The following is a 16335-nucleotide window of genomic DNA, read 5'->3' on the forward strand; positions in this document are numbered from 1 at the left end:
TACTGCTCCAGACTCTTCTCAATTTCTGAGCTTCATGATATAGCTTGGTTATAGCTATTGGAATCCTACTTTTAGAATCTGCTGGGGATGAAGAAATATACAGCCATGTTATAGTTGTCCTAGAATAACTAACCCTCTCCTGTCCCTGCCTCTCCTGTAGCCCCTTTTATAGTTCTCATCTCTTTGCTTCAAACCTCCTATGTCTGTGGCCTGGTGCTACAGCTAACTCTTTCCTGACAATAATGTGGGATATTACATAACCTCTCTGGCTTTCCTGGTGGCTCAGACAGTAAAGAATCTGCCTGCAATGTGGGAGAACTGGGTTCAACCCCTGGGTTGGGAAGATCCCCTGGAGAAGGACATGGCAACCCACTCTGGTATTCTTGCCTGAGAATCCCCATGGACAGAGAAGCCTGGTGGGCTATAGTCCCTGGGGTCACCGAGTCAGAATGAGCAACTAAGCACAGCACATAACCTCCCCAGGTCTTACCCATTTTTGCAGGGAATACACTGTTACCACATGGAACATATATTCTTCTTGACTGTGCATCTCTGTGTCAAGCTCTCCTGTTCCCATAATATGTACACATGCAGCTAAAATCTGGAGTGAGTTGAAAAGGGGGGAGGCAGGAGCATAAAATTGTAAAGGACTTGTAAAATAAAGGTGCATGAATGCACAAAAAGTCTCAGACCTGGAACTGAAGTGGCAATAGAAATCCAACAATAGAAAAAATGGATCTCAATGTTTTGCTTTTAATGTGGGCATTTATATATACACACACCTCTGTGTTCATAATTAGTGAAACTGTTCATAAAACTATTATCTCAAAGCATCAGTACTGATTTTTTAGCCCAAAGTATTGGTGTTGGAGAAGACTCTTGAGAGTCCCTTGGACTGCAAGGAGGTCCAACCAGTCCATCCTAAAGGAGATCAGTCCTGGGTGTTCATTGGAAGGACTGATGCTGAAGCTGACTCCAATACTCTGGCCACCTCATGCGAAGAGTTGACTCATTGGAAAATACCCTGATGCTGGGAGGGATTGGGGGCAGGAGGAGAAGGAGACGACAGAGGATGAGATGGCTGGATGGCGTCAGCGACTCGATGGACATAAGTTTGAGTGAACTCCGGGAGTTGGTGATGGACAGGGAGGCCTGGTGTGCTGTGATTCATGGAGTCGCAAAGAGTCGGACACGACTGAGCGACTGAACTGAACGGAATCGTTTACAATATCACTCAGTACCACAGTAATCCAAATCTATGCTCTGACCAGTAATGCTGAAGAAGCTGAAGTTGAATGGTTCTATGAAGACCCACAAGACCTTCTAGAACTAACACCAAAAAAGATGTCCTTTTCATCATAGGAGACTGGAGTGCAGAAGTAGGAAATAAAGAGACATTTGGAGTAACAGGCAAGTTTGGCCTTGGAGCACAAAATGAAGCACAGCAAAGGCTAACAGAGTTTTGCCAAGAGATTGCACTGGTCAGAGCAAACACCCTCTTCCAACAACACAAGAGATGACTCTACACGTGAACATCACCGGATGGTCAAGTCGAAATCAGATTGATTATATTCTTTGTAGGCAAAGATGGAAAAGTTCTATACAGTCAGCAAAAACAAGACTGGGAGCTGACTGTGGCTCAGATCATGAACTCCTTATTGAAAAATTCAGACTTAAGTTGAAGAAAGTAAGGAAAACCACTAAACCATTCAGTTCAGTTCAGTTCAGTTCAGTCGCTCAGTCATGTCCGACTCAGGTATGACCTAAATCAAATCCGATTATACAGTGGAAGTGATGAGTAGATTCAAGGGATTAGATCTGATAGACAAAGCACCTGAAGAACTATGGACGGAAGTTCATGACGCTGTACAGGAGGTGGTGATCAAAGGCATCCCCAAGAAGAAGAAATGTAAAAAGACAGAATGGTTGTCTGAGGAGGCCTTAAAAATAGCTGAGAATAGAAGAGAAGCTAAAGACAAAGGAGAAAAGGAAAGATGTATCCATATGAATACAGAGTTTCAAAGAATAGCAAGGAAAGACAAGAAAGCCTTCCTAAGTGAACAATGCAAAGATATAGAGGAAAACAACAGAATGGGAAAGCCTAGATATCCATTCAAGAAAATAAGAGATATCAAGTGAATATTTCATGCAAAGATGGACACAATAAAGGACAGAAATGGTATGGACCTAAGAGAAGCAGAGAAGATTAAGAAGAGGTGGCGAGAATGTACAGAAGAACTATACAAAAAAAGATCTTAATGACCTGTATTACCACGCTGGTGTGATCACTCACCTAGAGCCAGACATCTTGGAGTCCAAAGCCAAGTGGGCCTTAGGAAGAAGCATCACTCAGCCAAAGCTAGTGGAGGTGATGGAATTCCAGTTGAGCTATTTCAAATAAATGATGATATTGTGAAAGTGCTGCACTCAATATGCCAGCAAATTTGGAAAACACAGCAGTGGCCACAGGACTGGAAAAGGTCAATTTTCATTCCAATCCCAAAGAAAGGTAATGCCAAAGAATGTTCAAACTACTGCACGATTGCACTCATCTCACACGCTAGGAAAGCAATGCTCACAATTCTCCAAGCTAGGGTTCAACAGTATATGAACGGTGAACTTCCAAATGTTCAAGCTGTATCGAGAAAAGATACAGAGATCAAATTGTCAACATCCAGGGCTTCCCTGGTGGCTCAGAGGTTAAAGCGTCTGCCTGCAATGTGGGAGACCTGGGTTCGATCCTTGGGTTGGGAAGTTCCCCTGGAGAAGGAAATGGCAACCCACTCCAGTATTCTTGCCTGGAAAATCCCAAGGACGAAGGAGCCTGGTGGGCTACAGTTCACGGGGTCACAAAGAGTCGGACACGACTGAGCGACTTTACTTTCTTTCTTTCTTTCTTTCTATTGGATCATAGAAAAAGCAAGAAAATTTCAGAAAAACATCTACTTCTGCTTCATTGACTACACTAAAGCCTTTGACTGTGTGGATCACAACAAACTGTGGAAAATTCTGAAAGAGATGGGAACACCAGACCACCTTACCTGCTTCCTGAGAAATCTGTATGCAGGTCAGAAAGCAACAGTTAGAACTGGACATGGAACAACAGACTGGTTCCAAATTGGGAAAGGAGTACATCAAGGCTGTATATTGTCACCCTGCTTATTTAACTTATATGCAGAGTACATCATGTGAAATGCTAGGCTGGATGAAGCACAAGCTGGAATCAAGAGTGCCAGGAGAAGCATCAATAATCTCAGATATGCAGATGACACCACCCTTATGGCAGAAAGCGAAGAAGAACTAAAGAGCTTCTTGATGAAAGTGAAAGAGAAGAGTGAGAAAGCTGGCTTAAAACTCAGCATTGAAAACACGAAGATCATGGCATCTGGTCCCATCACTTCCTGGCAAATAGATGGGAAACAATGGAAATAGTGACAGATTTTATTTTCTTTGGCTCCCAGATCACTGGAGATGGTGACTGTGGCCGTGAAATTAAAAGAAGCTTGCTCCTTGGAAGAAAAGGTACGACCAACCTAGACAGCATATTAAAAAGCAGAGACATTACCCACAAAGGTCTGGAAAATCCAAATATCTGGCAAAACCCTAGTCAAAGCTTGGTTTTTCCATTAGTCATGTATGGATGTGAGAGCTGGACCATAAAGAAAGCTGAGCACTGAAGAATTGATGCTTTTGAACTGTGATGTTGGAGAAAATTCTTGAGAGTCCCTTCGACTGCAAGGAGATCCAACCAATCAATCCTAAAGGAAATCAGTCCTGAATATTCATTGGAAGAACTGATGCTGAAGCTCCAATACTTTGGCCACCTGATGTGAAGAACTGACTTACTGGAAAAGACCCTGATGCTGGGAAAGATTGAAGGCAGAAGGAGAAGGGGACGACAGAGGATGAGATGGTTGGATGGCATCACCGGCTCGATGGACATGAGTTTGAGCAAGCTCTGGGTGTCAGAGATGTTAGTGAAGGACAGGGAGGCCTGGTGTGCTGCAGTTGTGGGGCTCCAAAGAGTTAGACACAACTGAGCTACTGAACTGAACGGAATTGAATAGTTCCCCACACAAAAAATAAAGTGCAGTATATGGCATCATAGTAGAAGCGTCCAGGTGCTTGTTGGTAGCCTGGAAGGGCACAGAAGAGTCCATTGGGAAATTAACAAAGAGCTTTACAAAAGAGAAAAGACTTGGGAGTTTTGAAGAATCAGTAGGAGTTTAATAAGCTGGGAGGAGAGGGGAATATATTCTGAGAAAAGATAATATAATTACTTATTTAGAGCAAATCCTTGGCTATTTATCTTAGTTTTTCAGTGATGTTAATTTTTAATCTGTAGAGTCTCTCTCCTCAAATATATTGTAAGTTTGAGGAGGATAAAGATAATTTCTTCTGGCTCTTTTATTTTTTAAAATAACAAATGTAATAAGTGGAAAATATTTCTTGATTATTTAGTCAATAACAATTCTCTGAAAAGTAAAGCCATTTTTTTTTTCGGGTCCATAGTGTTCCATATTTCCTATTTTTCTGGTCCAACATCTTTACTCATTAACTCCAGCGGTTATAAAGGAAGTTTCCAAAATTAAAACTGAGCATTAACACATTTCCCAACCACTCCCAAGATAATGCCTGATATTCTTGCTAAAAATTTCCAACTGTCTAGTAGGGAAGCTTTATCTCAGGCTGATAGTGGTTCATGGCTAAACTTCTGAAGTTTCAGAAATCAGTAAGAAGCAAGTAAACAAAAAAGAGAGAGGCAGGAGGTAGGGGGAAAGAGAGGAATTGAAAGAGAAACAATAGTTCTAACAGCAGCCAGTACAACAGGGAACATATACAGTGTCTATCCAGGTTTTATGGTATAATTAGTAGTCATCCTCCATGCTATTCTTAGTCATAGAGTAAAACTGAGATAAATTGAATCCATATTTTAAAGTTTCTGAAATAGTTAATGCTGGAATTTTAGAGCTAGAAAAGCATACATTATCTGTGTGGCACATATTTACTAAGTATTTTCACATATTTGAGGCTTTTGATTACCTTTCGGGTGGCTATTTCCATAATAGAATTATTTTCATTTATAGACAAGATAGCTCAAGTTCAGAGAAGTTAGAAGTTGTCCAAAAACAAAGATTTACTGAGTTTGAAACCAAAAATAAAGTCATCTGATTTCAAGTCTATTGCTTTTTGAGTACATTATGCAAATATGTCTGTTTGTTCAGGATCTAAAACAGTTATTTTATTATGAATTTTAAACAAGAATTAAAAAATGTATACCTGAAACTTACACAGTGCTATATGTCAATTATATCTCCATAAAACTGGAAAAGAAGAATTCAATTTAACCCAGAAGAACATTCCATCCTACATATGTAAACATTTAACACATACATACTTAACTCCCAAGATTTCACAACTACTAGTGGCAGAGATGAGAGTTAAATTCACACATTATTGTTATAACTTAAGGGACATGGAGAAAGGTGTTTGCTGGTTTGGCTGGGAAAATAGTAAACTACACTAAGGTTTTCGTCCCAGTAAAAGATTCATCAAAGTCAGGGGGCAACTTATTAATAAAAAAACCATAATAACTTACAGGTCAGAAAGATCCCAGCTAGAGACAAAAATGTGGAAGTTATCTAAAATATGAAATCAAGAGAAAAAGGATTTGTTTGAAGGATAACATATAAAGAGATAAAAGAAAATTAATGGAGAAAATATACATGGCCCCAAATGGACACATACTTTGTGTTTGTCATGATCCTTATTATAATACTATCACTATTATTTTTATATAGTATCTGCCTTTATTATTTATTTTATTTTTGTACTGTGTGGCATATATAAGATCTTAGTTCCTCAACCAGGGATCAAGAGTCTAAGCCACGGGACCATCAGGGAAGTCCCAGTATCTGCCTTTAAAAAACCCTATTTCTGTGCACAACAACAAAACCAAGGCAGAAAGGAGTGTCAAAGAGATAAGTAATGGTTGTCATGTTCCCATGTTACAAAGAGATCAAAAAGACTAAGCAAGCATGGAATTAGGGCTGAGATTTCTTTGGTGCCATAAAAGAGATCAGATGAAATCAAACAGGAAAGTGAGAATTTAGATTGTAGGGAGGTAACAAATGGTGACAAAGTAGAGAAAGCAAAATCAGAAATGATGAATAGTTTTGAGAATATAGGACAAAAGGTTTTCTTGGAAATGTGGAAAATCAGGCCATATGCTATGTGCACAAAATTTGTAGAAGGCAGAAATCTATAAACAGTTAAAGATAAACAAATTTCCAAGCCGCTGTGACAATCTTGTTGAAGATGGGAATCATGAACTTGGACAACAAATATTACAGAAATATTTTTGTAACACCATTCAGAAACACTCAGGAACTCAATAATTAGCATTTTTGAGTAGCACATTTGTTGAGCATAACAAGCAGAATGGAGTATCAAAAGAGACAGAGATCTTTGGGAGCTAGAGGTCACGTTGAAATTATCTGACCAAATTATATTCTGGACGATACAGCAAGTGATGCCAAAGATGACCCGATATATGGAGAAAACAGAATCAGACAATTTAAAAGCAGGGGCAGCAGTTGTAAGCTTATGGTAACTTCTCTTTCTCTCCTATCTTGATTCTCAAGTCTGCATTCTCATTAAAAATTAACCACACTATAGTCATGTCTAACCCTGAGATTCCATGGACTGTAGCCCTCCAGTCTCCTCTGTCCATGGAATTCTCCAGGCAAGAATACTGGAGTGGGCAGCCATTTGGAGTATAACCTTTAAAAACTGTGAATCACTTTATTGTACACCTGTAACATGTAATATTACTGTACATCAACTATACTTTAATTAAAAAATAAACTAATAAAAAAATTAACAACACTACAATATGATGATTGTAGTTAACATTCCTACATGATATCTAGGAAAGCTGTTAAGGGAATAGATTCTAAGAGTTCTCATCAAAAATATATTTTTTTCTCTTTTCCTTTTTTTGTATCTATATGAAATGATGGATATAACCTATTGTGGTAATCATTTCACAATATATGTAAATAAAACCATCATGTTGCACACCTTAAACTTATATAGTGGTATATGTCAATTATTTCTCAATAAAACTAAGAAAAAGAAAACAACCTCATTTTCACTCCTGTGTCTTTCTCTATACAATTTCACTGGCTCTTTCTTCCTGTACAATTTCTGCTCCCGCTCATTCTGTTACAGCCTTCCTGTCTGGAAGCCTCAGAACCTGAGAAGGAGATTCTTCTTGTGGTGGACTACAGTCCACCAACCCCTCTATCCCACCTACCTAATCTATTAAAAGTTCTCAGATGGCAGCATGGTCACGGAGTTGGAGAAGCTGGAGAAACTAAATTATCTCTTGTGCATGAGCATACCCACATCCTTCCACCCACCCACCCCAGGATAAGAAGAGATGCTATTTTAAGGGTGGTGACCAAGTGATGCAGTAGAGTTTTGGGATGCCCAGACTGAGGTCATCAAGCCAAGAGCATTGTCCCATAGGATTGTGAGGGAGGGGTAATGGGGTGCATAATTTTCTTAAGTGGAAAATATTTATCATTTTGGTTTTTATACATTTTTAATCTTCATTTTATTATATGACTCCAGGGATCCTTAATGAAAGGGATATATTATTTTCTAATTTTTAAATGGAAAAAAATCCACCAGTTTCTTGAAAAACACATCTCTTGACACATTTAGTAAACTAAATCTCTTTTTGTGTTCGAAGATCCAACAATACTTAGGAGTAACAAGCATGAGTAAACACTAAAGACTAATGAAAAAGGATGAGAATGCCTGGAATAGAAACAGTAGAAAAGAGACAAGGTGGAAGCAGAGATGGTGATGGAGAGATGTGTGCACATGCCCTTTATTTCCTGGAGAAACAATAGAATTGAGAACAGCATTTTAAAAAAATATAGAATAATTAACCCACACATCTCAACGGAAAAGATCCTGCCTGCCACAACTAACACCTAACAGCCAAAAATATTCAAAAATTAACAGTCATCAAATAACAAATGAACCAAGCAAAAGAAGAAAGGAAAAAAAATAACTGCAAACACAACCTCAAAACAACAAAATGGCAACAGTATATATCTAGCAATAATTATTTTAAATGTAAATTAAGCTTGCTTCAGCCATAAAAAAGAACACATTTGAGTTAGTCCTAATGAGGTGGATGAACTTTGAACTTATTGTACAGAGTGAAGTAGGTCAGAAAGAGAAAGACAAATATTGCATATTAACACATGTGTATGGAATCTAGAAACATGGTACTGATGAACCAATTTGCAGGACAGCAATTGAGACACAGACAGAGAGAACAGACTTGTGGACACAGCATGGGAAGGAGAGGGTGGTAAGAATTGTGAGAGTAGCATGGAAACATATACGTTGCTGCTGCTGCTGCTGCTGCTAAGTCGCTTCAAGTCACTAAGTCGCTGCTAAGTCGTGTTCGACTCTGTGTGACCCCATAGACGGCAGCCCACCAGGCTCCGCTGTCCCTGGGATTCTCCAAGCAAGAACACTGGAGTGGATTGCCATTTCCTTCTCCAATGCATGAAACTGAAAAGTGAAAGTGAAGTCGCTCAGTCATGTCCGACTCTTAGGGACCCCATGGACTACAGCCTACCAGGCTCCTCCATCCATGGGATTTTCCAGGCAAGAGTACTGGAGTGGGGTGCCATTGCCTTCTCCGAACATATACGTTACCATAAGTAAAACAGATAGCCAATGGGAATTGCTATGCAACACAGAGAGCTCAACCTAGGGCTTTGTGACAATGTAGAGGGGTGGGATGGGGTGGGAGATGGGAGGGAGGTTCAAGAGGGAGGGGACACAGTATACCTGTGACTGATTCATGTTGATGTATGGCAGAAACCAGCAGCATATTGTAAAGCAATTATCCTCTAATAAAAAGTTTTGAAAATGTAAATAGACCAAATGCTCCAATTGAAAGACATAGAGTAGCTGAATGGATAAAACACAGAACCTATCTACAGGAGGCATACTACAGATCAAAGACATACATGGACTGAAAGTAAAATGATGGAAAAAGGTATCTTATGCAAATACAGATGACAAGAAAGCTGGGTACAATATCTATATCAGAAAAAAAAAGATTAAACAAAGACTGTAAAAAGAGAGACAAAGAAAGAAGGACATTATGTGATAATCAAGGGATCGGTCAAACAAGAACATATAACAATGGTAAATATGTAGACACGCAACATAGGAGCACTTTATTACATGAAGCAAGTACTAACAAACATCAAGGAAGAAATTGACAGTAACAAAATAATAGGGAACTTTAAAATCTAATTATATATATGGACAGATCACAGAGACAAAGAATCAATAAGGAAACACTGGCCTTAAATGACACATCATATCAAGTGGATGTATATGTTTGTCTGTCTCTCTCTCTATCTAAAACATTCCATTGAAAAGCAGCAGAATAAATATTCCTTTTAAGCGCACAGAACATTCTCCAGAATAGATTACGTTAGGCCACAAAACGAGTCTCAATATATTTAAAGAAAACTGAAATCATATCAAGCATCTTTTCTGACCACAACGTTATGAGGCTAGAAACTAACTATAAGAATAAAAAAGTGCATAAAACACAAACATGTGGAGGCAATATAATATGCTACCAAACATGGAACAGTGAAGAGACCAAAGAAAGATATCCTAAAATATTGGAGACACAAAAGAAAACACAATGTTCCAAAATCTATGGGACACAGCAAAAGCAATTCTAAGAGGGAAGTTTATAGCAAGATAAATTTACCTTGAGAAATAAGAAAAATCTCATACTTGGAGAAAGACAATGAAATTTTCAAGACAAAAATTACGATTATTAGAATTCTTTTAGAGGGCAATTTTGAAGGACAAATAAAAAAACACCAGTGATTATTATTTACATAGGCTAGCAAAATGTCTTTGTCAAGGTTCAACATAAAAAATCTGTGAAAAAGATCACAGTTTAAAAGCCTATTTCTGTATTTGATAATTTTAGTAGTTTCTTTCATTATTATATTATAATATGTGTTATAAAAATATTAAAGTTATAAAAAGATGACAAAGACCACCTCCAGTTCCACAGTCCTACCAGGATTGATTCCCAGCAATGTATTGATTATTCCATGTCTTTCTGGCACCTTTAGGATCTTCACTCAAAAGAACTTAGCAAGAAAGTGTGCATAAAAATAAAATCAATGAAAGATTTACCTAAAAAAGGAATGATTCCTTTGAATACGCTCTTTTCAAAAGGGAGTCTTCCAGTACATACAAAACAATGTTCAGCATAAATGTTGATATGAATTAGTGATGATATTTATTAAAATGCAGGAAACAATCTTCATAATTCACTTTGAAATGTATTAAAAATGTATTGATAAATGGCTAGATGCATGGCAAAACATCTGTTTACCTGTTTTATTGAGATGCGATTGACATATAACATTGTATATGTTTTTAATGTATATACACATCACATTTGTCTAAGGTATACAACATGGCAAATAAATGGGGAAACAACAGAAACAGTGACAGACTTTATTTTCTGGGGCTCCAAAATCACTGCAGATGGTGACTGCAGCCATGAAATTAAAAGACATTTGCTCCTTGGAAGAAAAGCTATGACTAACATAGACAGCATATTGAAAAGCAGAGACGTTACTTTGCCAACAAAGATCCATCTAGTCAAATCTATGGTTTTCCAGTAGTCATGTATGGATGTGAGAGCGGGACTATAAAGAAAGCTGAGCGCCAAAGAATTGATGATTTTGAACTGTGGTGTTGGAGAAGACGCTTGAGAGTCCCTTGGACTGCAAGGAGATCCAACCAGTCCATCCTAAAGGAAATCAGTCCTGAATATTCATCGGAAGGACTGATGCTAAAGCTGACCTCCAATCCTTTGGCCACCTGATGTGAAGAACTGACTCACTGAAAAAGCCCCTGATGCTGGGAAAGATTGAAGGCAGGAGGAGAAGGGGACAATAGAGGATGAGATGGTTAGATTGTATCACAGACTCAATAGACATGAGTTTGGGCAAGCTTCAGGAGTTGGTGATGGACAGGAAAGCCTGACATGCTGCATGGGGTCGCAAAGAGTTGGACACGACTGAGCAACTGAACTGAACTGATACAACATCATTTGACATATGTATATATTGCAAAAATGGTTATCACATAAATTTATTTAAATCCATCACTTTTACCATAAGCAAAAGTTCCCAACTAAAATAATATTTTGTCCCTTAAACTACTGTCTGGCTTTGTTTTTTACTTTCCTAAAGAGGGTTCTATTTTTGAAATAAATTTAGTTATTTTGGTCATTAAATGGGTGATTGAATCTGTATTAGAAGTATTATAGCCAAAAAGAAATTAACAGTGCAAGGTAATAAGATATATATTTGTTTTTATTTGTCAGTGGGAAAAAAGAATAAATTTGTCCTATGATAAAATGTATACTTATTCCAAAATCAGAAAGAGGACAAATTTGTCTGAAAAGACAAAACAGAATGGAGATCGAAAGTTGTAAAAAGTTCAAGAAATCAATTCCTTTTGCCTTGATTTTTAAAATATATATATGAATATAAATAAATTCATGCATCAGTTCAGTTCAGTCACTCAGTCATGTTCGACTCAGATCCCATGGACTGCAGCACCCCAGGCCTCCCCTGTCCATTACCAATGCCTGGAGTTTTTTCAAACTCATGTCCATTGAGTCAGTGATGCCATCCAACCATCTCATCCTCTGTCGTCCCCTCCTCCTCCCGCCTTCAATCTTTTCCAGCATCAGGGTCTTTTCAAAAGAGTCAGCTCTTCACATCAGGTGGCCAAAGGATTGGAGTTCAGCTTCAGCATCAGTCCTTCTAATGAATATTCAGGACCAAAATCCTTTAGGATGGACTGGTTGGATCTCTTTTCAGTCCAAGGGATTCTCAAGCATCTTCTCCAGCACCACAGTCCAAAAGCATCAATTCTTCAGCACTCAGCTTTCTTTACAGTCCAACTCTCACATCCATACATGACTACTGGGAAAACCATAGCTTTGACTAGATGGACCTTTGTTGGCAAAGTAATGTCTTTGCTTTTCAATATGCTGTCAGCTTGGTCATAACTTTTCTTCCAAGGAGCAAGTGTCTTTTAATTTCATGGCTGTAGTCACTATCTGCAGTCATTTTGGAGTCCAAAAAAAAAAGTCTGTCACTGTTTCCACTGTTTCCCCATTTATTTGCTATGAAGTGATGGGACCAGATGCCATGATCTTAGTTTTCTGAATGTCAAGTTTTAAGCCAACTATGAATAAATACAAATATATGAATATAAATACATATAAATGATAAAGTAAATATTTTGGCAAAGTTTACATAGCTCTGATTTGATGGGTTTATATTTTAAAATTTAGTAATGCTTTGCCACCACATACTGTATTGAAGCAAGACAAAAATTTGGTTTTCCCTGTTAGGATGACATAACAAACTTATTTCTGTGTATTTGTTTTGTTCTTGACTAAAAGCAGTAAATGTTGTCCTTTATGTAGGTGTAATATTCCTAGTTAGCATAGATGCTTTAGCTCATATGAATAACTTTTTGTGGCTTATGCTGACTCTATATGTTCCATGACTTAAAAATATAGTTAATTGCCTATGAAAGAGCTAAAGTTCCTTCTTTTATTTATTTTAAATCTGTTTTCACACTTATTAAGAGGTAACCTATAGTCATTCTTGTTTTCAGATACCTACACTACTTGCACTACTGATGTGGATTGAGTTTTGTCCACCAGACATCTTGAAATCCTAAGCCTCAATATCTGTGAATGTGATCATACTGGGAAACAGGTATTTTAGATGTAGTGAAGTTCTAGTTCAGTCATCTTGAACTAGGGGGACTGGGAAAAAACTCCCTATTCTGAAGGCCTTAAAGAAACCTTCCCTGGTAGGTATTTCTAACAATTACTTCATATTCTTATTCCTTAGGAATTTAGACTCAAGATTATTATAATCTTTGGCTTACAAATACCTTACCTGTAACTATCGAAAGTGAGTTTTCCTCCCTCCTAATCAAAAGAAGGGGACGACAGAGGATGAGATGGCTGGATGGCATCACCGACTCTATGGACATGAATTTGAGTGAACTCTGGGAGTTGGTGATGGACAGGGAGGCCTGGTGTGCTGTGATTCATGGGGTCGCAAAGAGTCGGGCATGACTGAGTGACTGAACTGAACTGAACTGAATCAAAAGACAAAGTGAATTCAATATAAGTGTATAATCAAGTCAAGGTAGGACAAACAAGAGCTTTTCTCTGAGTCTGACCATCAGCAATGAGCATCAGTAATCATTAAGGGCTCTTACAATACATGCATCTCTCAAGAGATTTCTTGTTATTTACTAGCTGTTTGTATACTCTCCTCATTGCCATCTTCATTTCTTGATTTCTGAATGTGTAAATAACAGGATTCAGGAAAGGAGTAAGAACTGCATCAAAGAATGCCAGAAACTTATCCAGATGTGTGGAGGGAAATGGCCATACATAGAAAAATATCAAAGGACCAAAGAACAAGACTACTACAGTGATGTGAGCTGAAAGTGTGGACAGAGCTTTGGATGAACCACCTGAAGAATGTTTCTGAACAGTGAGAATGATGATAATGTAGGAAATGATCAGAATGAAGAAGGAGCCAACAGAGATGAATCCACTGTTGGCTGTGACCATGAACAGTTGGCTGGTACGTGTCTATGCAGGCAAGTTTGATGAACCGAGGAAGGTCACAGTAAAAGCTGTCCAACACATTAGGGCCACAGAAGGGTAAGTTTACAACAAAAGCCAGTTGAACCATGGAGTGAATAAGGCCAATCATCCAGGCAGCCACTAAAAAGAAAACACACATTCTTGGGCTCATGATGGTCAGATAGTAGAGAGGCTTACATATGGCAATGTATCTGTCAAAAGCCATGGCAATGAGCAGCACCATCTCCACCCCACCGATGACATGGATGAAGAAGATTTGAGCAATGCAGCCACTAAAGGAGATGACTTTATGCTTTCTGAAAAGGTCATAAATCATCTTCGGGGAACTGACAGAAGAAACTCCCATGTCAATGAAGGAGAGGTTGGCCAATAGAAAGTACATGGGAGAGTGCAAGTGAGGGTCAGAAGTCACAGTGAGAATAATGAGGGAATTTCCCATTATGCTTGCCATGTAAAATACGGAGGAGAACACAAAGAGGAGAAGCTGTATTTCCCAGGAGTGCGTGATTCCCAGGAACACAAACTCTGACACCACAGAGTGATTTGCTCCATACATTTGCTTTGTACACTTTGCTACCTGAAGGAAGTTAATAGATGAAAATTTAAAATATAATAATTATTTTAATAAATTAGAAGAGAGGTTAAAGTTATGAATGGCTGTTTCTACTTTAGCATTAAAATGACCTCCCTGCCTTTACAATGTGATCACACAAAAAAATTGGTGGCTCTCATGTGCTGTTATTTTTCTACCACCTAGTTTTCTCTGCATTTAACATCCTCTACTTCCATTCAGGGTGGATGCCATGATATGCATGAGGTATAAAATGGTTAGCAAGAGGAACAGGAATTCAAGCCCAAGCTTTTTGATTTTGGTTTTAAAACCAATATGATCTGGCTCCAGTCACATAGAACTAATCAGTCTTGTGATCCCTTCCAAGCCTATGAACTTTCCTCTGGCCCCACCTGTGGGAATATATTCATCTTCAGTATTACTTAAATGTTTACCACATCTACAAAGTTTTGCTTTATTATTACTAGCATTTATTTTATTATAGTTTTATTATAGTGAGTTGATTGCTATTCTAAATCACTAAGTAGACTCTAAAGATTTTTGAAGGCAGAGATTTGGACTCATTCCTGTTTGGACTCCCTGAAGCAAATAAAAAGCAATCCATAGAGGGATGGTATGGGGAGGGAGGTGGGAGAGGGGTTCAGGATTGGGAACACATGTGCACCCGTGGCAGATTCATGTTGAAGTATGGCAAAACCAATACAATATTGTAAAGTAAAAAAAAAAATAATAATTTAAAAAAAGCAATCCACACAGAGAGGTGTAGATCCATGAACTGTCTGTTATCAGTTTGTATATTAAGTACAGAGTTTGTGAGTGAGTACTTAAAAACTTTTCTAGCAGTTTGATATACAGTGATCCCAAGTTGCTGATTCTGTTTTTCACAAAAGTAATAGCCCATGAAAGACTAGAAGTTAAAAGAAAAATCTTATCCTACAACACAGATACTTTGAGAAACACTGCTTTAGTTTACTTAGCACATGATCTGAAAATCTAAAAACTATGAAATGCATAATGCAGTGGAAATGATTGCATACAAATCTGCATATAAGGACTAATCATATTCTCCTGTAATTACTTTTATTTAGGGCCCCCCAGGTGGTGCTAAAGAACCCGCCTGCCAATGCAGGAGATGTAAAGAGATGCGGGTTCGATCCCTGGGTCAGAAGATCCCCTAGAGGAAGGCATGGCAACCCACTCCAGTGTTCTTGCCTGGAGAATCCCTTGGACAGAGGAGCCTGGCAGGCTACAGTCCATGGAGTCACAAAGAGTCAGACATGACTGAAGAGACTTAGCAAGTAGGCATGCATGTCTTAGCAAGAGGAATGTGAGTGTTGGATTTAGATTACAAGATTTATACTAATGTCCAAACACTGACAACTTGATGTTAGACAAGTTAAACTCTTTGAGCCTCAGTTTATTTATATATGAAATTGTAAATGGTAACATAACTGATACATCTTAATCATATGGCTATATTAAGTATTCAGTAAACATCATGTTTCCTTCTCTATATTTCACTTGCCCATCAGTCTAATTCTCTATTTCAGTTGCTCTTACAGCTGTCAACATGTGAGAAATACTAAATAAATAAGAAAATAAAACACTGTTGACCAGCAGGGAGTATCAGACTTTCATATCAGAAAATATATTTCAGTAAAGAACTATGATAAATACAATATTCACATTTTCTCAGTGGTAGATTTAAACTATCTTGTATACATTTAATTGATTTGCTCTCAAAGTGCAAGAAAGTGAAAGTGTTAGTTGCTCAGTGGTGTCTGACTTTTTGTGACCCCATGAACTATAGCCCCTCAGCATCCTCTGTCTATGGGATTTCCCAGGCAAGAATACTGGAGTGGGTTGCTATTTCCTTCTCCAAGAGATCTTCCTGACCCAGGGATCAAAATCCAAGTCTCTTGTATTGCAGGCAGATTCTTTACTATCCACAAGTATAATTTGTTATTTG

The 16335-nt window shown here is 38.1% G+C and overlaps 1 pseudogene; it reads right to left on the minus strand.

Annotated features, from left to right (window-relative positions):
- LOC102188863 lies at positions 13385 to 14351 on the minus strand (annotated as a pseudogene).

Source organism: Capra hircus, chromosome 10 (genome assembly GCF_001704415.2).
Source record: "Capra hircus breed San Clemente chromosome 10, ASM170441v1, whole genome shotgun sequence".
NCBI classification, from domain to species: domain Eukaryota; kingdom Metazoa; phylum Chordata; class Mammalia; order Artiodactyla; family Bovidae; genus Capra; species Capra hircus.